General features: G+C 41.1%; 1 protein-coding gene and 1 pseudogene across 3 annotated transcripts in view; one reads left to right on the forward strand and one right to left on the reverse strand.

Moving 5' to 3' along the window:
* NEMP2 (nuclear envelope integral membrane protein 2) overlaps positions 1 to 24,341 on the forward strand; it is a 400,823-nt gene that overhangs the window by 76,857 nt on the left and 299,625 nt on the right. The window lies entirely within an intron of this gene.
* Positions 19,455 to 20,185, reverse strand: LOC117312964 (endonuclease V pseudogene; annotated as a pseudogene).

Here is a 24,341-nt window from a genome sequence, read left to right on the forward strand (position 1 = left end):
CAGTGTGTTTTAAGCACGTACTATACAGAAAGCAATATGGTAGGTATTATGAGGATATGAAGATGAATCTTGTCTCCAAAGTGTCTAGTATGGGAGATGAGATTAAAAATTGTAAAACAAGACACAGAGTAGATGATGGTACACGAGTAATGTAACTAGTGACTCTGGTTGTTCAGAGGAAGAGGATTTAGGTGATAAAGGGAAGCTTCTGGCTGATAGTTCCATTTGAGAGGACACTGAATGCAGGGTAGGATTTAGATACACGGAATTGGAGAGAAAGACTGAACTTTTTTAACTGAATCCTCAGAGTGGGTTGGAAGCTCTAGCAATAAGTGATATAAAGGAGGGACTTTGTCTCTTATGTGATCATGGATCCCTATGCCAGGCACGGACTAAAATGAGAAAGAAAGGAAGGATGTAAAGAAGTAAGAAGCCAGTCAGTCTGATCTGTAGGGAAAGAGAACACATGTACCACTTGACCTGATGGACCACTCTGGCCCATCAAGCTCTCAAGCTTTGTACTTCATTCAGGATGAAATATGGTCACATCTAATGAATGCCAAAAGAATGCATGCAAGTGATGAACAATCCCCTTTCCCTTGTGAATTGACACTACCATTCTCAACTAAGAGCGAAGTGTCAAATATGTAGAGGTGTAAAATTAAACCATAAGATTGTTGAAATGACAAAGGTAGTATCTGAAAACATCAAATTGTTAAATAATGTTCAAATGACGAGGTGTTGAAAAAGTAATGGTATCAATGATGGAAACAAGTATATTTCGTTTTTCTAGTAAATATTGCCATAGTATCTCAAAATTTGTCTCTCTGTGCCCTTCTTAGAAGACTGTAGCATGTTGTGTTTACAGATTTGTCCTAGGAAGCCATAAAATCCAATATCTGAATCCAATATGGCCACCCAAAAGAACAAGAGCCACCTCTTATTCTTCACCCTTCATTGAAAGCACTGAAATGAACTAGAAACTCAGTTTTCCTCTTTAACTAGGAACATTGCCTTTAAAAAAATTTTTATTGCAAATGATGAACACTATGAAATTGGATGTCAGTTCTCACTAATGATTTTTTTAAGCTACAGAAATCAGTCACTGCTATGTATATATTTTTACTTTTGTTGCTTGTTTCTATCAAATGCTTTCCCCTGGCCAGTGTGACAAATGTGTCCCCAATCCTCTGTGCAGACATTTTTCATCTCTCTGCAAGCTGAGACAAGATCAGTCCTTTGACTTAACCCCTCCCTTGGTAAATAGAACCAGAAAAGCATCTTTACACATGCCATTCTGGTCTCAGCATTTCTAATGTTAGCATGGAAGGAAAGGAGGTCAGAAGTAGTCTAATGACAATATGAACTTTTTGGATGGTTTACCACAGGTTAGAATACCTTTACACACTGAGCGCCACCATGGACGCAATCAGGCATTTGTCTGTTGACATGTACATTGACTTGCACCTTCTTCTGGGAGAGAAGTTGTTTGTTGGCCAGCATGGATGCTTCAAGTAAAATGAATGGCCATTCAATTGGTGTGATTTAAGAAACTATGAGATGTTTCCTCCACTTAAGATTATTTTCCCCGCCTTCCCCCCACCCCTTATACTGCCTGAGATTGCATCCTTATAGACTTGTTCCTATGAATTAACAAGCATCTGGGCCAAATCCCATAAGACACATTGTGATGGTGTCAGTCAGTACTCTTTGGCTTGACTTTAGCTGATTAGATCTTAGTTCTTCCCTGCTAACTCACTGAGGTGCAGGCACTTTGGAAATTAGAGTTTTGTTGGGTGGGTACTTGAGGCACTGCCCACGACTGCAAGTCTAGGTGGGGCACCATACAAGGGCACTCAGTGACTAGGAAAAAGGGAAGAGAGCCTACAGTTTGTATTAGTTTTCTAATGCTGCCATAACAAAATTATCTGCAAACTGGGTGACATAGGACAACAGAAATTTGTCTCACAGGTCTGGAGGCCAGAGTCCAAAATCAAGGTGTCAGCAGCACATCCTCAAAGGTGCGCTAGGAAAGCATCAGTTCCAAGCCTCTCTTCTAGCTTCCGGTAGCCTCAGGTGTTCCTTGACATGGATGGCTATCTTCTCCCTATGTCCCTTCACATTGTCTTCCTTCTGTGTGTATCTCTGTGTCCAAATTTCAGATTTTTATAAGGACACCAGTCGTATTGAATTAGGGCCTCACTTAAGCTTGATTACTTCTATAAACCCCTATCCAAATAACGTCACAGGTACTGAACATTAAGACTACATTATGTGAATTTGGGAGAGGACACAATTCAATCTGTAATAAAAGTATGTGTATGTGTTGGGCAGGGTCTGAGGGAGAAAGTATGTGAAGATACTTGAATACAGAACTTAACTAATTCACATTATGCCTTTGGTTGGCCCTGCCTGTTCAGTGACCTTGTGCATGAAGAAGCTTAGCTAGTTTAGGTGTGACCCGTGAAATCAAGGAAGTTAGCTGATCAGGAGGATCAGGTGAATGTCAGAACTAAGAGAGTCAGGCAGCAGTCATGTTCAGAGCAGTCAGGAGGTCAGGAATCCAAGCAGATAAGACAAGGGTAGACAAACAGAGCTTTTAGAAGCCATGAGAAGGCAAGAGATAAGATATCTAAAGAAGCATTTTTTCTCAGCTTTTATTATAAAAATGTTCAGACATATAAAAAAACTTAAAAGAATTGCACAGGAAACACCCATACACCCAACACCTAGATTCTACAATTAATATGTTTCTATATTTGTTTTATCACTTCTCTATGCATCCCTGTATCTATACTAATCGTGCCTTTTTATTTTTTGTATTTCTGATGCTTTGACTAACAAATTCCTAGAGATAGTAAGTGACTAGTCTGCAAACTTGCCTTTCGTTTACTAACTAACCAATCCAGAGTCCACATCCCCACCACCTCCTCTGTGGGACTTTCACCCTCAGGGCTGCTATTTCCCTGTCATAATCACCCCAGGGCCAGGTACCAGGCAATTAGAGCCCCTACATCTCAGAGCATGCTGAAATTAATCAAACCAGCCAATCCTAAACCTGCTTACCCTTCCTCGCAATTCTTTTCCATGGAAGCCACAATCAAGGCTCTTGCCCACGTTTTCCCTGGCTCTGTCTGCCACCTAACCAGCCCTGGTACTTCTCCTTGTGGCCTGTGTGGCATGTCATGTCCCCTCCTCTTAGGAACTGTAAGGAGCAAACTATTTTTTCAGTGGCAGTTGTCTCTTGGTCTATTGGCCTCACCATACCTGAATAATAATAAAACTTACATTTTAAAACACTATTCATTAATCTTACTCATTTGATACATTTGCTTGTTTTTTAAGTCATCTTTATTGAAGTATAATTTACCTTCAATAAAATTCACCTATTTAAAGCATATGATTGAGTTTTGTTAAAAACAAAACCAAAAAAACTGTCCAAAACTACCACAGCAATCACAATATAGAACATTTATGTTACCTAAAAAAATGTCCTCATATTCCTTTAGAGCCAATCTCATCTTCCCCATCAGCCCCTGAAAACCACTCATCAACTTTCTGTCATTTATAGTTTTGCATTTTCTAGAATTTTATATCAATGGTGTGTGCTCTTTTCTGTCCAGCTTCTTTAAATGAGCACAATAACACTTTCGAGATTCATCCATTTTGTTGCTTGTATCAACAATTCATTCCTTTTTATTTCTGTGTATTATTCCTTTGTATGGATATACCATAATTTATCCATTCACCAGTTGATGGACATTTTGATTGTTTCCAATTTTGGGTTACTATGAATAAAGTTATAAACATTAAGTACAAATCTTTGTATGGACATATTTTTTTTCTTTTCTCGTGAGTATATAAGAGTAAGATTGCTGGCTTATATAGTAAATGCATGTTTAATGTTACCTGAAACTGTCCAGAGTAGCTGTACCATTTTGCGTTTCCACAGCAATATATGAGTTCCAAAGACTCTGCATTATTGACAAGATTTGGTATTATTTGTCTTTGTAACTTGGGCATTCTGATGCATGTGTAGTGCTGTCCTGTTGTGGTTTTATTGCATTTCCCTAATGACTAATGATGTTGAGCATCTTTTAGATGTACTTATTTTCCATTAGAATACTTTTTTGTGTGAAATATGTCCATTTCTTTTTCCATTTTTAAATTTGGCTCTTTGCCTTATTAAGCTGTAAGAGTTCTTCGTATATCCTGGGTAAAAATCCTTTATCAGATATATGTTTTCCAAAAATTTTTTCCTAGTAAAGAAGCAATTCTTAAGTAGGAAATATCTGAGTTCAGAGGCGACAAAGAGTCCCAAGTCCAGTCAGTTGGGTGACAGAGGTCAACAAGTCAGTAATGAGAGTGCTGAATTATGAATCTCATTCAGAGGCAGAAGGTCTGGCCCTGCCATGGTTCTTTAACATACTTCTGGTTAGGAAGAACCACTTGCAGTGTATGAACAGCCCACTGTACATAGTTTGGAGTGACTCTGTCTGGAAGGAAAGAAATTCTATGGAAAGGAAGGTAATGTCCATTTGCAGCAACATGAATGGACTTAGAGATTATCATACTAAGTGAAGTAAGTCAGAAAGAGAAAGACAAATACCGTATGATATCACTTATATATGGAATCTAAACTATGACACAAATGAACCTATCTACGAAACAGAAACAGACTCACAGACATAGAGAACAGACGTGTGGTTGCCAAGGGGGAGGAGAGGTGGAGGAGGTATGGATTGGGAGTTTTGGGTAGATGCAAACTATTATGTATGGAATGAATGGGCAACAAGGTCCTACAGTATAGCACAGGGAACTATATTCAGTGTCCTGTGATGAACCATAATGGAAAAGAATATAAAAAAGAATGTATATATACATATGGCTGAATCACCCTGCTGTGCGGTAGAAGTGAACACAACATTGTAAATCAGCTATACTTCAATAATAAATAAATAAATAAATAAGGAAAGCAATGTCATTTCTGGCCACCAGCAAGGAGTAGAATACCCTTTTATGGCATTTGCTGCAGGGCATTTGGGGAGCAAGGAGAAAGAAGAAGTCAGGAAAAAGAGGGGATTGGTAAGAAACTAACAGGAACTTGGGGGAAATGAGAATGCTGGCCACAGTATCCATGGAGAAGGTTAGCTTTCAGAGAGCAAGTCCTAATAAGAGAAAAGCAAATTCAGACCCATTCTGGGCAAACATTGGTAGTCCAAGGAAAGGCTAAGTCCAAGGTTAATGGAATGGTAAGATGAGGGAACATATTCAGAAATCTAGAACAGAGAGGGTAGAAGGATCAAGGAAGACAGGATACTTCCTGGAAATCTGGGGGGAAACAGAGCAGGAAGGAAGAAGAGGAAAACTTAGCTTCAAGGCACTAAAACACTGGTAGAAGGAAGAAGTGTGTCAGGTGACTCAGAAAAGAAAGGGCCCCTCCTCGGGTACCTGTGATCTTGACAAATACAGAGAAACCCCTGGCAGAAGATCCTAGAGAGGTAGCTTTACCTTCCCACAGTGGTATTAGGGTAGGTGCGGAAGCCTGCTTCTCAGTTAAGTCACTGCCTATTATGACTGTTTCCAAACCCCACTACTTTGTGAGATTAAAGAGAACTATCAGTGTGCAAATTTACTGACTTTTTAATTCCAGGAGAGGGGCAGCAGCAGGCTATTTGCCTGTTAGAAACATCAAGAATGAGGCCAGGGTCTGGGGCAGAAACTGAATGGCAGGTTGGGACAAGGGGAGCAAATCCATGACAATGTGCTGGCCAACCTGGTCTTTTATTATGATGTCAAGGAAGGATGGAACCTGAGGGGTCATAGCTCTGTGACTAGCATTCGCATACTACTTGTATGTTTTGATTCACCTTCCAGAAATGTTTTAATAGAAAACTTAGTGAGTTTTGTAGACAGAGCCTTAGCAAACATCCTACTCTGCAGCGTCTTAGGGCTGACTTTGTACACATGGAAGTCAGCCAGATCTCATGGGTGGGTCATGAAACTAGAATTATTTTCTTGGCACACTAGTACCTTAATGTGTGACCTTGACCTAAGGCAAGCCATCCACCTGTCAAGAGGAATGACCCCAGGGGTAAGGCCTTGCTGCCTCCACTTAAAAGACTATTCTTCAAGAAAGAGGCAATATAATCCCTTCTGGTTTCTACTTGTTTAAAGAGAATATTATGAGGATTCTAAAGATAATATCTGTGGAGGACTTTGAGCTGTTTCAATAAAAATTTTGTATAAATATAACTGAAGGAATTGTGGTAGACAAACATTGCGATATTGTAGATCAGCTTTGTATCTATATTCAGATTTTTTTAAAACTTGGTTTGTGTCCAGAGATCTGCACAGGTATAGATAGCAGCAAGTGTGTATTTAACTCAATCCCATCCTTTAAAACAAGGGCATGGAGCAGATTTTCATCAAAGCTCAGGGACCTGAACTGTAGGCTTCCCTCACAGTGAGAAGTAAAGCTAAGTGATTCCTGTGTGACAAATATTCTAATGAGAACTTTATATGTAGTTTGAATTATTATATTACATCTTTCAGTGAAATGATTGTCAACCAATATTATTTCAAGTGTTATTTCAATGTTACTTCAAGTTCTATAGGTTTTACATAATTATCAATATAAAGGGCTTGGAATTTTCATGAAACATTCTAAGACATGATTTTGGTTCTAACAGTTTATCCTTGACATTAGTATTTAACTCAGAGAATGAGATCAAAGTGCTAAAACGGGATGTTAATGAACTTTGAAGGAGAAAAGATCATTGGGATTTCAAGTGTATGTGTGTGTGTGTGTTTCCTTTAAATTTTAAACATGAGGTGGTTATATAAAGGGGATTTCTAAAAGAGGAAAGGATGAAAATGGGCTGAACATTTCAAACAAAGTTCAGTGTAAAACCAGTAGTATATTCAGTGGGGCTGACAGGGAACAAAGTTGTGGAGGAGAAAGGAGAACAAGAAAATCAGGAAGCAGTAAAAATAATGATTGGGGTCAGGCGGTAACAATAAAATCAAAAAACTTGAATCTGACGGAAAAAACCATGGGTAGCTATAAAAGGGGCATTTGAAATAGGAAATGATGTGAGAGATGAAGATAATTTTAGTATAGTTAAATGAGGTAGCAGCTATGGGTGTGAAGAGAGAGGATTAATTTTAAATGTGTTTCAGAAGTAAGAGAAAAAATGTTTTGAGGGGTGGGGGAGGATTGATGAGAAAAACCTGGTTGAGTGTTGTATGGTTATTTCAAGCAAAAGTCTTCCTAGAGTGTTATGGCCATTTTTGGACACTGGGCCCTCATAGGAGCATTGATGAACTGGAGGTCATTCAAGACACCAGTGTGGTGAAAAATGTGTCAATGGTGCCTCCACCTAGGGAGTTAAGGTGACATGGCAGCTCTCCTCGAACATCTGCCAATGGAAGGAAGATCACACTTGGCTCTAAATTGTTCAAAAGAAAGAAATAGACCCATGGAAAGTTAGAGGGAAGCAGATCTTGCTGAAGGTAATGTTCTGCCAATTAGATGTGCCCCTGTAACAGAATAGGCTATTATAAAGTAATGTTTCCCATCTTTGCAAGTATTCAAGCAGAGGATATTCAATAACCTGACTAACTAATAATAGAATGGTTTCTTTTATCTTAAAATGTCCTTTCTGACTGGAGGAACATGTGGTTTGTGGACAGTGAATTCAGGTCCTAACAGCCGTGATGCTGCGCTCTGATCTTCTTCCCCGGGGACTACTTTCCCAGCACCCCACCCCCACCCCCCGCCAGGAGGAAAGGAAGACAGACATGCTTGTGATGACTGTCACTTTGTCACATTCCATTGGCTGTTGTGTTCAGTGTCAGCTACTGCTTTTTACTTCTCCTTACCTATTATTAATTCTGGGCCTCCAGCAAAAGTTTCTGAAGGCCTTTTCTCCTCCTTATTAATTATAACATGATATCAGTCAGGGTCCAAGCAGAAACAGACAAGCACTCAAACTGGGTAATTTGAGGAGAGTTTAATAAAGGAGCTGCTTACAAAAGTGTGGGCAGGGTTTACAGAAACTAGCAAGGTATGGTGCAGTCCCCCAGGACTTGTGTAATGGGAGCCTTTACCACCCCAGGCCTGAAGATCAAGGGATGGAGCTGTTTCAGACCCTGGAGAGGGTGGTTATATGGAGAGGACTGCCTGAAAGGAAAGTTTGCAGCCAATGCACAGCAGGAGAGCCAGGGGAAGAAATAGCCCAGCCTCACTCTTCTGCTGCTGCCTCCCACTGCCAAACCTGACAATGAGCTGGGCAGGAAGGGAGTAGGCTGACATCTGTATGGGTTAGCCTCCTGGGGCACAGAGCAGGGTGGAGCTGAGGAGAGACTGAGTCTGGAGGGGCTAATGGAAGAAACCACAGAAAGTAAATTCTTTTCTAAGGTATGGCTGGTGCTTGAGCAGTATTTGTACTGTTAGGAATGCAGCAATGTGTCTTGGAAGAGCTCAGGGCCTCACCCCTCTGCTAACCACCATGAGTGCATGCCTGCCAAGGTTACAGCTCTCTGCAGGGATTTTCCTGACGGTCAGTGTTTAGTGCCCTCCACCTTCAAGGAAAGGGCACATAGTAATTTTATAGAAAGGAGGACATGCATGTAGAAGTCCTTCATTTTAGTTAAGTATTAGTTTCCCCATCTTGGAGAAGAGAAATGCCTAGACAGAAAGGCAGTCTTTCTATGAAGTAATTGAAGCCAAAGCTTGAGACCTCTTTCCTGCCTGCATCTCTGTGAGCACTGGGGGTTGAGAATGTTCTAAGTGGAAAGAGAAGTCAGAAAAAAGGGATCTGGACTTCCAAGCCTCCTGTAATTTGTCAGGAATCCTTTTCTTATCCTATAAATATTCAATTTTGTACCTAACTTTCTATTTGTAATTTTATATTCTTTTTCTTAAAAAGGATCAACCAAATAATATCAGCTTTAGCCCCCACAAGACCGGGATCCACTTTACCTGCGTGGAATTTTAATTATACTCAAACTAGGTCAGATGTCAGTTTATAATGTAGGGATGTGGGTGGCTTTGGTATGGAGAGTCAAAGGGAATTTGTATGGAAGCACGTGGAAAGTATATGCACAAGAGAGAATGAGCATATGTGCAGGTGGTACCTGTGGATAAAAGAATGGCTCCCAGCTACTAGCAAATGAGCATCGAGGAATCAAAGTTTACCCTTTGACACCTTTTCACTGCTTCTCCATCTCTCCCTTTCATGTTAGTGTTCCTTGAACACACATTTTACCTGAGACATCCATCTCTTAACCACATCTAGGGCTTTGAGTCTCTTTACAACTTTGTTCCCCTTCCCCTTGCACCGCTTCCATCCCTAGAAGCTGCCATTCTCAACTAGAGAGGGCAAGTAAATTGCCCAAGGTTATAGATTGGTAAGGGTCTCAGCAGTGTTTGAATTCAGGTGTCTCTATCTTGGAATCTGTATTCTTAACCACTGTGCGAGTGCTTCTCAAAACATGGGCCATTGACCAGCTGCATCAGGGTCACCTGGGGGTGCCTGTTAAAGTGCAGATTCCTGGGTCCCACTTCATATCTGCTTAAATGATGAAAAGCAGCCTGTTTTATGAAGATCTAGTGAAGGAATATTCTAAGCAGAGAGAACAGCAACTGCTGAGATGGGAATAAGCAAGGACCAGAATGAAGGCCAGTGAGGCTGGAGCACAAGGAGACCAGAGAGACGGAGAGGGCCAGATCATGGGGATCCAGAGGCTTTGGATATTTCACTTAGTTAAACAGGAAGCTCCAGGTCAGTTGTAAGAAGAGATGAGTAATAATCCCTGCCTTACATTTTAACAGATGGCAGCTGCCCACTAAAGAGCTGTAGAGTTGTGGAGTTGCTGCAGGGAAGCAGCTGCCCAGACAGAGCATCTCTCTGCATCAAGAGAGGCCATGGGGCTTCCCTCGTGGCGCAGTGGTTAAGAGTCCGCCTGCCGATGCAGGGGTCGCGGGTTCGTGCCCCGGTCCGGGAAGATCCCACATGCCGCGGAGCGGCTGGGCCCGTGAGCCATGGCCGCTGAGCCTGCGCATCCGGAGCCTGTGCTCCGCAACGGGAGAGGCCACAACAGTGAGAGGCCCACGTACCGAAAAAAAAAAAAAAAAAGAGAGAGAGAGGCCATGGATGAATTCTTGTCATTGGAATGGGAGCAGGAGCAATTTATGCATCACTCTTGGGCAAAAATATCAAAGGAGTAGATGTACCTGCTTCATTCTCTCTTCCCCCTTCTACCAGCTAGATGGATGTTAACTTCATGTATTGAAGATAATTGTGCTTTGCCCTGTCCCCGCCTGGCACTGACAAGGAGCTCTTATATGGGACTATTAGGTGAGCTAGAAATAAAACGCATGTTACTCAGATTTGGGGGTTTCCTTGTTACAGTAGCCACTGTTACCTTAAATAATGCAAGTCACATGACTTACGCTTTGCCAGGATCATGTTGGCTGCTGTATGGAGAATAGCTTGGAAGTGCTAGGGGGTGGCAGCAAAGGTGAGAGCAGGGAGACCAGTTAAGTAGTCCTAATGGAACTGATGATGACTTAGATTTGGTTGGCGGCATCGGAGTGGTGTAAAGTGGAGATACTAGGTATATTTTGGAAGAATTTTCTCTGAAACCAGCAAGGTATGTGGATGGATTGGATGTTGGGTGTACCAATAGAGCAAAACCAAGGATTGTGTGGTTTGCAGCTTGAACTCACTGAAAAAACAGATTCCATTTTTTCAGATGGAGACCAGAACTTTCAAAAATCTCCTCTGCTTACAGTTCTCTTAGTCAACTCAGTTCACTCTGAACAATCCAGCTGTGGCCCTTAGACCACATTATCACTTGTGGTCTCATCCATACTCTAAAGACCCCACGTATATTTCATGTGTTGACGCTAAAAGAAAAACTTGGCCTATACTCTCTCAGCCTGAACAACTGACAACTTGATAAAAAGAAACTTGTAAACATGAAAAATGGCAATTTTAATCTCACATGGGTTTGATTTACTTTGCTCATTCTTATCATGCTGGAGGACAGATAGAGAAGGATTGTGTTTTTCATGTCTGCAGTTGGGAAATAAGGTGATGGTGCTAATCATAGGGTTTCTGTTAGTTCTGGGCTGACCTTGAGTTGGAGCATGGTTACAGCACACTTTATGACCATAACAGCTCTGACAGGATTTATGTTTATTGCTTCCCTTCCCCTCTGGGTCCTCTGAATGTGGGTCTACTCAGTGTCACAGTGTCTCAGGGTAGGACTCTGTCTATCTCATTCTGCACTGGGCTTCACTTGCCATGGTGCCTCTGACAGAGCTGAGTAACTAGGACCTTTGAAAAATAATGCCCTGTGAAAGAGGGACATGGTACAGGAAAGAGAAGTAATATGAATGAAAGAGAGAGATGAGTAGATGTGAAAAAATGGGGAAAAAGATATGATAGTTGGTCATTTATTTATCAGTTAACCAAAGAGAGTATATATCAGGGTTTTACTTTAAGACCTTTGCTTCACTGTTGTACGAGTTCAATCGGGAAGCATTAGATACGGCCCTTAATCTTAGGAGGTTTGCAGTCCAATCACAGATACTCAACGCAGATGGAACAATGATTCTCTAACAGGATTAGACCACACTACTAATGCTTTAGGGCTTGGAGATGAAGCTGCTTTGTCAGCCTGGAGTGGTCAGCCTATGATAGTTTTCCCCATGGGCCCCAAGAGGGGTGGCTATTTCATTTGGAACATGGTCATGGGAGGAGCCCTGTGTCTACCTGGGGACAGTAAAAGAGAACCCCTAGAAAGGTCAGATACCTGGAGCTGGTCCCAAAAGACAGGCTTTGCATGTGAATACATATTATGTTTTAGGAGAAGTCCTGTAGTTTGTTCCTTCACTTCTGACTACCATTATTAGCACTTGAGTCCTCTGTGATCATCACTGCCATCCATAAGCATGTGTAAGTGGAACTAAGCCAAATCCCCAGCTGTGAGATAGTTTGTCCCTTCAATCATAGGGAAGAAGAAGATTGAGGGTGAAGGGAGAAGGTAAAGAAAGGGGAAGCTCATTAAATATCCCTTGAAAAGCTATTTCTGCTGATCCATCACTTCCTATTCTCCCATCCATGCCCTTGTCTCTTCCTTTCTCATATACTCTATAATTCTCTGTTTCTAGCCCAGTCACTGAGAATTGAATATGAGTGGTTCTGTAACCAACCAAGTGAGAGAAATGAGCAGTAGTATTGACTATATAAAGACTTTTGTTCATTCATTCATTCACTCATGGTGTCTAATCCAAAGATGAAGAAGACACAATCCTTGTCGTCAAACTGCTCTACCTGTGAAAACCATAATAGTTAATGAGGTAGCAGAAGTGTGAGAACAAGTTACTCTGGATGCAACAAGGAGTGACCAATTAGTCCTGTGGGTGTGTCTTTTCATCTGTGTGTCTGTGTGTTGTATGCAAGCAGACTATGACAAAAGGCAAGTTTCACAAAGGACATGATATTAGAGGACTTTTGAAAGTTGAGTCAGAATTCATCGTGCAGAGAAGGGGGAAAGGCAGAGGAGAGGAAGGACAGGAAATAGCTTGTGAAAAGACATTATAGTCTATTAAGTCAAGGAATTCTGTCCTTAGGATATTCTTGGCTGAAGAAATCAGGATGTGTCATCATACCATAATATAATGATCTACCAATAGCAGTAATGACCTATATTGTAACCGTGGACCCTCCCACTGGTGTCATTAGTGATGTGAGCTGGAAACGTGAACATATCCTGTCATAAAGTTATTTGCAACATAAGGCAGGCTTTACACTTTGTTTTAACTGCTTTAGTTTTATTTTCAACCAATAATTTGTTAAATGTACCATTTACCAGGTATAATGTAGTTGATTTGCTACAAATGAAAAGTTGGAAAAATTGATGGTAAATAATCTACACAAAACTCAGATAAAACCATTTGAGTCTCCCACTAGATGGCATAGGAAGAACTTAGAATAGCATAATACCTAATTCTCATACTAGGCTCAATAAAAAGTTTTTATTTCTACAGTTGCATAATTCTGAGCATTTACTCCTAAAAGCAAATACTCTATAAATAACATCTCTATAATTATATTTCTTTATTAACAATGATTTAAAGTAGGTAATAAATGTATGTGGTTTAAAATTCATAGCAAATAGGAGAATATGGTGAAAGTTTATTAAACTCTTTTTTTTTTTTTTTTTGCGGTACGCGGGCCTCTCACTGTTGTGGCCTCTCCTGTTGCAGAGCACAGGCTCCTGACGCGCAGGCTCAGCAGCCATGGCTCACGGGCCCAGCCGCTCCATGGCATGTGGGATCTTCCCGGACCAGGGCACGAACCCACGTCCCCTGCATCAGCAGGCGGACTGTCAACCACTGCGCCACCAGGGAAGCCCTAAACTCTTTTTTTAAATAGATTAAAACCATCCTTTTTTCATCAAACTGCTTTTTATAATTCATTCTTAGTTTTTGTAGGCTAGCATTTTTCCAAATGGGTTCTTGGGAAGCCCAAGTCAGAGTTTATCTGAGTGACATCACTCTCACAGGTTCCTGACTTGGGAAAGAAAATAAAAGTTAATAATTCTGTATTATTGTGACCCTGGAAGACAAGGCACTATCATCCATGACCTACAGACTTTTTAGAGCCATCAAGAGTGAAGCAATATATATTTCCTGATTAGGAGTAAGGTATAATTATCATGTGACCTGTGTAAGTCAGTCCACATTACTTTAAGAACACTAATAAGTATTGCCCAAGGTAAAAAGAAACCCTACCAACACTATTCTCTAACACTTGGCCATTAATAACAGTACCTGTCTAATCCCCATACAATTACTCAAAACATGGAGTCCTAATAAATTTCCTCTTCATATGAACTTCACCCAAACCCTAGTCTGACTCTACGAATGTTGATGGAATGTGATTTTTGATAAGCTACCATAAGTGAATTGTGTGTAGACAAAGCTGTATCTGGAAAATACACATAAGGGCACAAACTTCCCCAAACTCCTAGTCCTGAGTTACCTGGAGTAGAGCTACATTGGATGGGAACCCAAGTCTTGGAATGACTTCTTAGTCATGACTACAAAGCCAAATAAATTTATCTTCCAATTAAACTCCAATTAAACTAATCAATTGATATAACTGGTAGTATAGCACCACAAGGATTCCATTCAATACATATTTATTGAATGACTTCTTTGTGCAACACTCTGTGCTGAATCCCGAGCTAACTTCAACAATCTGGCTCTATAACACTGGGGCAGCAGATAAGGAGGAAGGAATAGTGTCCCCTTCAAGAGTGGTCTTTTACTGTAGCAAGAGCCTCATAAATCACTGTGGTTTGCCACACTAGAATCAAAAGGACACTTAACTTGAACCACAGTGCCCCCTGGCCATTATAAGTGATATTCTACTTAACCAGTGAAGAGTTCTCACTGAATGTAGAGTACTGCTCAATTCTATTCAAGTAGTTACAGCAAGTGGGAGCAGAACAACTGATTTCTGCTGGATCTCAGGGCAGTGCTCCTAATGCAAGATTTTTTTCACACTGTGTTAAAAAATGGATCCCTTATTGAATCAAGTATCTTTTATGACCACAACACTATAAGACTAGATATCAATTACAGGAAAAAAAACTGTAAAAATTACAAACACATAGAGGCTAAACAATACATTACTAAATAACCAAGAGATCACTGAAGAAATCAAAAAGGAAGTCAAAAAATACCTAGAAACAAATGACAATGAAAACATGATGACCCAAAACCTATGGGATGCAGCAAAAGCAGTTCTAAGAGAGAAATTTATAGCAATACAATCCTACCTCAAGAAACAAGAAAAATCTCAAATAAACGACCTAACCTTACACCTAAAGCAATTAGAGAAAGAAGAACAAAAAATACCCCAAAGTTAGCAGAAGGAAAGAAATCATAAAGATCAGATCAGAAATAAATGAAAAAGAAATGAAGGAAATGATAACAAAGATCAATAAAACTGAAAGCTGGTTCTTTGAGAAGATAAACAAAATTGATAAACCATTAGCCAGACTCATCAAGAAAAAAAGGAAAAAGACTCAAATCAACAGAATTACAAACGAAAAGGAGAAGTAACAACTGACACTGCAGAAGTACAAAGGGTCATGAGAGATTACTACAACCAACTATATGCCAATAAAATGAACAACCTGGAAGAAATGGACAAATTCTTAGAAAAGTACAACCTTCCAAGACTGAAACAGGAAGAAAGAGAAAATATAAACAGACCAATCACAAGCACTGAAATTGAAACTGTGATTAAAAATCTTCCAACAAACAAAAGCCCCAGACCAGATGGTTTCACTGGTGAATTCTATCAAACATTTAGACAAGAGCTAACACTTATCCTTCTCAAACTCTTCCAAAATATAGCAGAAGGAGGAACACTCCAAAACTCATCACTGATACCAAAACCAGACAAAGATGTCACAAAAAAAGAAAACTACAGGCCCATATCACTGATGAACATAGATGCAGAAATTCTCAACAAAATACTAGCAAACAGAATCCAACAGCACATTAAAAGGATCCTACACCATGATCAATTGGGGTTTATCCCAGGAATGCATGGATTCTTCAATGTATGCAAATCAATCAATGTGATAAACCATATTCACAAATTGAAAGATAAAAACCATATGATCATCTCAATAGATGCAGAAAAAGCTTTTGACAAAATTCAACACCTATTTACAATCAAAACCCTCCAGAAAGTAGGCACAGTGGGAACTTACCTCAACATAATAGAGGCCATATATGACAAACCCACAGCCAACATCGTTCTCAATGGTGAAAAACCGAAACCATTTCCACTAAGATCAGGAAGAAGACAAGGTTTCCCACTCTCGCCACTATTATTCAGCATAGTTTTGGAAGTTTTAACCACAGCAATCAGAGAAGAAAAAGGAATTCAAATCAGAAAAGAAGTAAAACTGTCACTGTTTGCAGATGATGTGATGCTATACATAGAGAATCCTACCAGAGATGCTACCAGAAAACTACTAGAGTTAATCAATGAATTTGGCAAAGTAGCAGGATACAAATTTAATGCACACAAATCTCTTGCATTCCTATACACTAATGATGAAAAATCTGAAAGAGAAATTAAGGAAACACTCCCATTTACCATTGCAACCAAAAGAATAAAATATCTAGGAATAAACCTACCTAAGGAGACAAAAGAACTGTATGCAGAAAACTATAAGACACTGATGACAGAAATTAAAAATGATACAAGCAGATGGAGAGATATACCATGTTCTTGGATTGAAGAATCAACATTGTGAAAGTGACTATACTACCCAAAGCCATCTACAGATTCAATGCAATCCCTATCAAACTACCAATGGCATTTTTCACAGAACTAGAACAAAAAATCTTAAAATTTCTATGGAAACACAAAAGACCACACGAATAGCCAAAGCAATCTTGAGAAAGAAAAACAGAGCTGGAGGAATCAGACTCCCTGACTTCATACCATACTACAAAGCTACAGTAATCAAGAAAGTATGGTACTCGCACAAAAACAGAAATACAGATCAGTGGAACAGGATAGAAAGTCCAGAGATAAACCTATGCACATATGGTCACCTTATCTTTGATAAAGGAGGCAGGAATGTACAGTGGAGAAAGGACAGCACCTCTTCAATAAGTGGTGCTGGGAAAACTGGACAGGTACATGTAAAAGTATGAGATTAGATCACTCCCTAACACCATACACAAAAATAAGCTCAAAATGGATTAAAGACCTAAATGTAAGGCCAGACACTATAAAACTCTTAGAGGAAGAACACTCTTTGACATAAATCACAGCAAAATCCTTTCTGACCCACCTCCTAGAGAAAGGGAAATAAAAACAAAAATAAATAAATGGGACCTAATGAAGCTTAAAAGATTTTGCACAGCAAAGGAAAACATAAACAAGATGAAAACACAACCCTCAGAATGGGAAAAAATATTTTCAAATGAAGCAACTGACAAAGGATCAATCTCCAAAATATACAAGCAGCTCAAGCAGCTCAATATGAAAAAAAAAAACAACCCAATCCAAAAATGGGCAGAAGACCTAAATAGACATTTCTCCAAAGAAGACATACAGATGGCCAACAAACACATGAAAGGATGCTCAACATCACTAATCATTAGAGAAATGCAAATCAAAATTACAATGAGGTATCATCTCACACCAGTCAGAATGGCCATGATTAAAAAATCTACAAACAATAAATGCTGGAGAGGGTGTGGAGAAAAGGGAACCCTCTTGCACTGTTGGTGGGAATGTAAATTGATACAGCCACTATGAAGAACAGTATGGAGGTTCCTTAAAAAACTAAAAATAGAACTACCATATGACCCAGCAATCCCACTACTGAGAAAACCATAATTCAAAAAGAGTCATGTACCACAATGTTCATTTCAGCACTATTTACAATAGCCAGGACATGGAAGCAACCTAAATGTCCATCAACAGATGAATGGATAAAGAAGATGTGACACATATATACAGTGGAATATTACTCAACCATAAAAAGAAAGGAAATTGAGTTATTTGTAGTGAGGTGGATGGACCTAGAGTCTGTCATACAGAGTGAAGTAAGTCAGAAAGAGAAAAACAAATACCGTATGCTAACACAAATATATGGAATGTAAAAAAAAAAAAAAAGGTTCTGAAGAACCTAGGGGCAGGACAGGAATAAAGATGCAGATGTAGAGAACAGACTTGAGGACATGGGGAGAGGGAAGGGTAAGCTGGGAAGAAGTGAGAGAGTGGCATGGACATATATACACTACCAAATGTAAAATAGATAGCTAGTGGGAAGCAGCTGCATAGCACAGGGAGATCAGCTTGTTGCTTTGTGACCACCTAGAGGGGTGGGATAGGGAGGGTGGGAGGGAGATGCAAGAGGGAGGGGATATGGGGATATATGTATACATATAGCTGATTCACTGTTATACAGCAGAAACTAACACACCACTGTAAAGCAATTATACTCCAATAAAGATGTTAAAAAAAAAAAAAGGATGCCTTTCTTCAGAATCTCCAGGAGTACTTCTTTTAATGCAGATCCCTGGGCCCAACAGGAGATCACTGAATCACAACTCTGGATTGCTTGACCAGGAAGCCAGAGCTGAAAACATGAGTGAACCCATTTCCAAGCACACTTGAGACCACCATGGACACTCCACGAATCACAGGGAGATTTGAAGAACTCAAGACGTGAGTTCCTAAGCATGTCCAGAAACATCACAATTCGGGCCTTGACATTAATGTGATCTCATTTTCTGTTGTTTATCTTAGATAAGGATCAATTTATAAGTGTCTTCTCTGAGAATGAACAGAGAGAATTAATTGACTGAAGGCACTGAGTATGGTTTCTACTTAAACAATTTTTTTTTTTTTTTTTTGCGGTACGCGGACCTCTCACTGTTGCGGCCTCTCCCGCTGCGGAGCACAGGCTCCGGACGCGCGGGCTCAGCGGCCATGGCTCACGGGCCCAGCCGCTCCGCGGCATGTGGGATCTTCCCGGACCGGGGCATGAACCTGTGTCCCCTGCATCGGCAGGCGGACTCTCAACCACTGCGCCACCAGGGAAGTCCTTAAACAATTTTTTTACTGGAAAGTATTTAGCTGAGATGCTTCATTTCATCATTAAGGTTTTTGTTTGTTTGTTTGTTTTTATGGGAGGAGTGGCTCTGTATTAGTTATGTTCTGCTGCATAAAAATATTATTCCAGAACAAAGGTGAGATACTCGGAAACTGTGAGATAGGAACCTGAAAGCAGACTGGCTAGGTGGTTCTGTCCCAGGGTCTCTCCTGAGGTTGCAGTCAGATGACAGCCAGGGCTGGGGGCATCTAAAGGCTTGAGCAGGGCTGGAGGCTGTCCAAGATGACTCCTTCACATGGTGACTGGCAGGTGGGCTCAGTTCTCTGCCATGTGGACTTCACAGAGCAGTTTACAACACAGCAGCTGACTTCTCTCAAACTGAATGATGAGGGGGGAGAGAGAAGAAGGGGGCACCATCCAGACAAAATTCCCAATGTGTTTTAGGCTTAGTATCAGAAGTGACACACCCACACCTCCATTGGTCATACAGATGGACCAGGTTCAGTGTGGCCATAGGGCTACACCAGCCCCAGGAGGCCATCTTGGAAGCTGGCTACCACAGGCTCTGAGAAAAAAATAAATTCAAGATGGCCTGATGCTTTTAATGTACCAATTTATATTTCCATTGCAGGGTTTTGGAATAAGGAATGGATACAGAGAAAATAAACCAAACCCAAAACATGAGGCAGTTATCAAGTGCAGGAAAAATAAGAGGTTGTACAAAAAGGAGATGTAATCACATTACATTACTCAGCTTTGAGTAGTATGTGCAAAGAAAGAATAACGCAGACATTGAATTCTGATTCAATGAAAATGAGAAGATGGGTGGAAGGAAAGTGTATGAGAGGCTATGTGAGAGGGGACGAACTCTCAAGCCCCATGGCAGAAAGTCAATGGATAATTTCTAAATCTGCGGGCTCTTCTGAGACTCCCTGGGGGCACGGCTTTGGCCTCTGTGCCTTCTTGCTCCTTTCGGCCGCAAGGCAGGGGCCCCTTGGACTCCCAGGGTCCTGCGGATGTAGTCTGGGGAGCGGATGTCAGCCTGGTGCAGGGGCTCCAGGATCTGAAACTTGCAGCAGCCGTGGCTCAGGCGCACGGCTGCCTTCAGGCTCATTTTGTGGCCCACAGAGACATAGAGGGGCTTGGTGCTGTGGTCATGGCTCTTCAGCGCCATGCCCAGGATGGTCCCAGAACCGCCCATCAGAGGAAATGAGTCTCCTCCAGCCTTCAGGAGCCGTATCTTCTCCTTGTGCAGAGCGTTGTTCTCCAGCCCGTCCACCTGCAGGGGTTTCTTAGCCACCCCGATGCTGGACAGGTATGTGAGGACACCAAGGTGGCAGGCCACCCCAAAGCCTCGGTGGTGGAGCACCCCATTTCCATCCACAAAAAGGACCTGGGGCATGAGGCGGGGCTCCTTCTGCCACAGCCACTGTACCACATCCACCAGGAAGGGCACCTCTTGGAAGGCCAGGAAGCCTGACACACAGGGGCCTGTCAGGCTCACCATGCGACAGTCCTCATACATCACCTCGAGCACAGGGTACACCAGGGAGGCAGAGGTGCTGACACCGTCGCCCTTCACAAAGGACACGTCCACGCCCCCGACCCTCTGCAGGCCTGAAAAGGCGGGGTCTCGTTGCCACGCCTCCGTGTCCCGGTCCACGACAAGGGTCTTTAACAGGGCTTGCTCCAGTTTCCAGAGCGACAGTGTTTCCTCTGGCGGCCTCCCAGCCGCCTTTCGGGCCATGGCACGGCCCTCCATCATTAAGTTTTTTGTTTTTTGTTTTTTTGCGGTACGCAGGCCTCTCACTGTTGTGGCCTCTCCCGTTGCGGAGCACAGGCTCCAGACGCGCAGGTTCAGCGGCCATGGCTCACTGGCCCAGCCGCTCCGCGGCATGTGGGATCTTCCCGGACCGGGGCACGAACCCGTGTCCCCTGCATCGGCAGGCTTACTCTCAACCACAGCGCCACCGGGGAAGCCCCATCATCAAGTTTTAATACCAGCAAAAGGTGATGAGGCTCTTCCACTGCCTGGTTTTCCCTAACTCATAGAACTTAAAGCATAGAACTATCAGAAGTCAAAATGCAGAGGAACACCAACATGGAGTTCCCACATGTGCTGGTAAATGTTGCTTCAAAGCAGAATTAAGTTTAGGGAACATGTATAGAAAGGTCAGAAACAGAGTTTTTTTCTTTTATGTTTGTTGGTATGTGTGTGTGTGTGTGTGTGTGTGTGTGTGTGTGTGTGTAAAGGACATAGTTTCTGCAATAAGTCCAACATTATGCTGGAAATTTAAATGTTTTATTTCCTAATTATCATAATAGCTCTGCTGGCTAGTAATTATTGTGTTACCCCATTATACAGTGTAGGAACCTGAAGCTTGAGTAACTTGCCCAAGGTCATATAGCAAGGAAAGTCACAAGGCAAAGAAAGATCTTGAACCTCCAAAGTCCATGATGTTTCCATTATACCATCCTTATAAAGAAACATGGAAAGAAATTAATACATAAAAGAATGATATTAAATGTTAAAACTCCCATGACAATTTTTTCCTTTGCAATCTCAGAATTATCCAGTAGGCTGTACCCCTGAATCAGTTTTCTATCGAAACCCCAAGCCATTAAACAGTGATTTTCTTAAGTGCTTCAGTTTTTTTTGTTGTTTTTTTTTTAAATTTTATTTAGTTTTGGCTGTGTTGGGTCTTTGTCGCTACGCGCGGGCTTTCTGTAGTTGCGGCTAGCCGGGGCTACTCTTCTTTGTGGTGCGCAGGCTTCTCATTGCGGTGGCTTCTCTTGTTGCGGAGCAGGGGCTCTAGGCACATGGGCTTCAGTAGTTGCAGCACACTGGCTCAGTAGTTGTGGCTCGCGGGCTCTAGGGCGCAGGCTCAGTAGTTGTGGCGCGTGGGCTTAGTTGCTCTGCGGCATGTGGGGTCTTCCCAGACCAGGGCTCAAACCCGTGTCCTCTGCATTGGCAGGCTGATTCTTAACTACTGCACAACCAGGGCAGTCCCCAGTTATTTTTTTATATATAAATTATTTTAAATGAAGTCTGTAACAGTAATTTACAAATTTTTGTATGTACACCTGAAAGAAGAAAATATTGTTTTTTGTGCATTGGTTTTAGGTCCTTAACTGATATTTTAGATTAAAATAGTACCCTATTAAAATTGTTTGTGAAAATTATTGATGCTTCCACAGCTAGGGACAAAGATTTATTTTATTCCACCCCTGTGAAAGCCAAGCCCTTTTATCACAGGCTGCCATACAGGCTTAGCTTGATTTGCAGAATTGTGATTAGTTTATCAGTATGGTTCCAAATGTAGCCAAGGCACAGTTATTTTAGAATCACCTAAGACTGTGGTTCTCAAAACATGGTCCCCAACCAGCAACATCAGCATCACCTGGGATCTTGTTAGGTAAACTCTCAGACCTATGAGAGCTCTCAGACCTATGAGCCCCACTCCAGACCTATGAATCAGAAACTCTAGATTGAGGTCCAGAAATCTGTGTTTTAACAAGCCCTCAGAGTGATTCTGATACACACTAAAGTCTGAGGACAACCAACCTAGGATAGTTATTGAAAGTAGAGATTTCTGCTTCTCACCCAGACTGAATCAGAATTTCTGGGGTCTAGAAATTTATATTTTAAAACAAATATCCTAGTGATTCTTAGACACAAAGAAGTTTGAGAACCACACTGGTCCATGTGGTGTGATTTGAGAGAACAAGAAGGGATCCTTCCCTTAACATCTCTCTCCACTTATTGATCAAAAGTTAATTAATTTGTAGAATTAAGCAAGGATATCTTCATTAGTTTCTAAATTCATTAAGTCATAAATATTTTAGAGTGAATTTATATTATTAACTAGATATTTCACCTTAATGGGAGAACTAGGAGAGTGGGCAATTAAAAGGGAGTATGTTACAAAGAGAGGCTACAAAAGCGTAACTTGAATACTTTGCCTTATAGTCACCTAAGATCTGGATTCAGATACAGTACCTCATATATTTCATTAGGGGGATGTCAGTTTCTGTGTAACATCTTCAGCATCACATGCTTTGGCCAACTCCTACGCCCGAAAAAGAGAACCTAAGTTTACTTGGCAGTAATCAAGCAATAATTATATTCTGAGTATAGGTAATAATGTATTGTGGTGTTTATTTGGTGTGGGGTTTTTTTGTTTTTTGTTTTTTAGTGTAAATAGAACCTATATATTCAAGGGTAAGAAAACAAGACATGAGCACATAGGAAAATTAATCTCATTTACTTTGTAATATCACTTAAACTCTTTTCAAACAGTATATACTCAGCCAACTGACCAGACTAGGCTCTATTTGACTTCCTGTTGCTTCAAAACAAATACAGACACAACATGGATGATCCTCAAAAACATTACATGTGAAAGAAAGCAGACACAAAAGGACACATATTGTATGGTTCCGTTTATGTGAAATATCCAGAATAGGCCAATCCATAGAGATGGCAGATTAGCCGTTGTCAGGGGCTAGGGGAGGGGGTAATGTGGAGTGACTGCTTTTTGAGCAGGGGTGATGAAAATGTTCTAGAACTAGATCGGTAGTAATGGTTGCACAACATTGTGAAGGCACTAAATGCCACTAAATTGTACACTTTAAAATGACAAATTTTGTTATGTCTGTTTTCCACAATAAGAAACAAATACATACACAAAATAAAATCTTCCCTCAAAGGATGAAGATTGATAGTACTCAGGATATAGAAAAAGATGAGCTGTTGGAGTAGAAGGGAATTCTAATAATACACGCCAAAATGTTTTAAGCAGTGACGGTAAATTTGGGAAGAGTCAGGTTACAATGTTAAAAGCCAGCTCTCACTTAGATATATCCTTTGGCTTGCCAAAATCTAAAGCAAAAGCAAGCAAAGCTAAAAATCCCTTAAAATTTCCCCACAAACAGCTACAGCACAGCATATATTGATATAATTGTGATTAACACATTCATAGGCCAATCAGAGTCCCAAGAGGTCTTCTTAGTGGGCGGGGCTTCGTAGGCAGCAGCCCACAACTGGTTTCTCACGTATCTCCACAGAAAGACATGGAGTGGGTTTCATGACTTACCCCTACCCTGACCCCTTTGCCACCAAGCCCCCAGGGCAAATATGGATCCCTCCTATGAAGAAATGTAAGAATGAAATCTTACGCTGGCATTAATTTAATGCCTATAAGTGTCTATGTGACTAAAAATAAAGGCTATTCTCACTTTAATTTACTCCTTCAGAGAACTCAGAGATATTTACAGCTGTGACCTCAATTCTTGCCCTTTTCTATTCTCCCTCCTACTGTCTAGAAATCAAATTACTCTCCTAAAAATTCATCATGTCCCATCAGGTTTAGATTAAAAACTTTGTGTCTGAAAGCTTCAACTGAAAAACTGGAGAAGGTTGTGAACTGCTTTGGAATGAGACAAAATGGTGTCTGCTGTGCCTTCTGAAGAAGGGCTGCTCTTTGTGTGGGCGATTTTGTGAAATTCTGTGTCACCCACGCTACCCATTACAATGCTCAAAACATTCACATATCTGATGCAGAGGAAATGTAGCTGGTGCTGTATTTATTCCTGTTACCTCCTGTCTTGAAGCAAAATGCCAGTGCTTCATGCAGCCCGGAGTGGTAAACATCAGCTGGGAA

This window comes from Tursiops truncatus, chromosome 7 (assembly GCF_011762595.2).
Source record: "Tursiops truncatus isolate mTurTru1 chromosome 7, mTurTru1.mat.Y, whole genome shotgun sequence".
NCBI classification, from domain to species: domain Eukaryota; kingdom Metazoa; phylum Chordata; class Mammalia; order Artiodactyla; family Delphinidae; genus Tursiops; species Tursiops truncatus.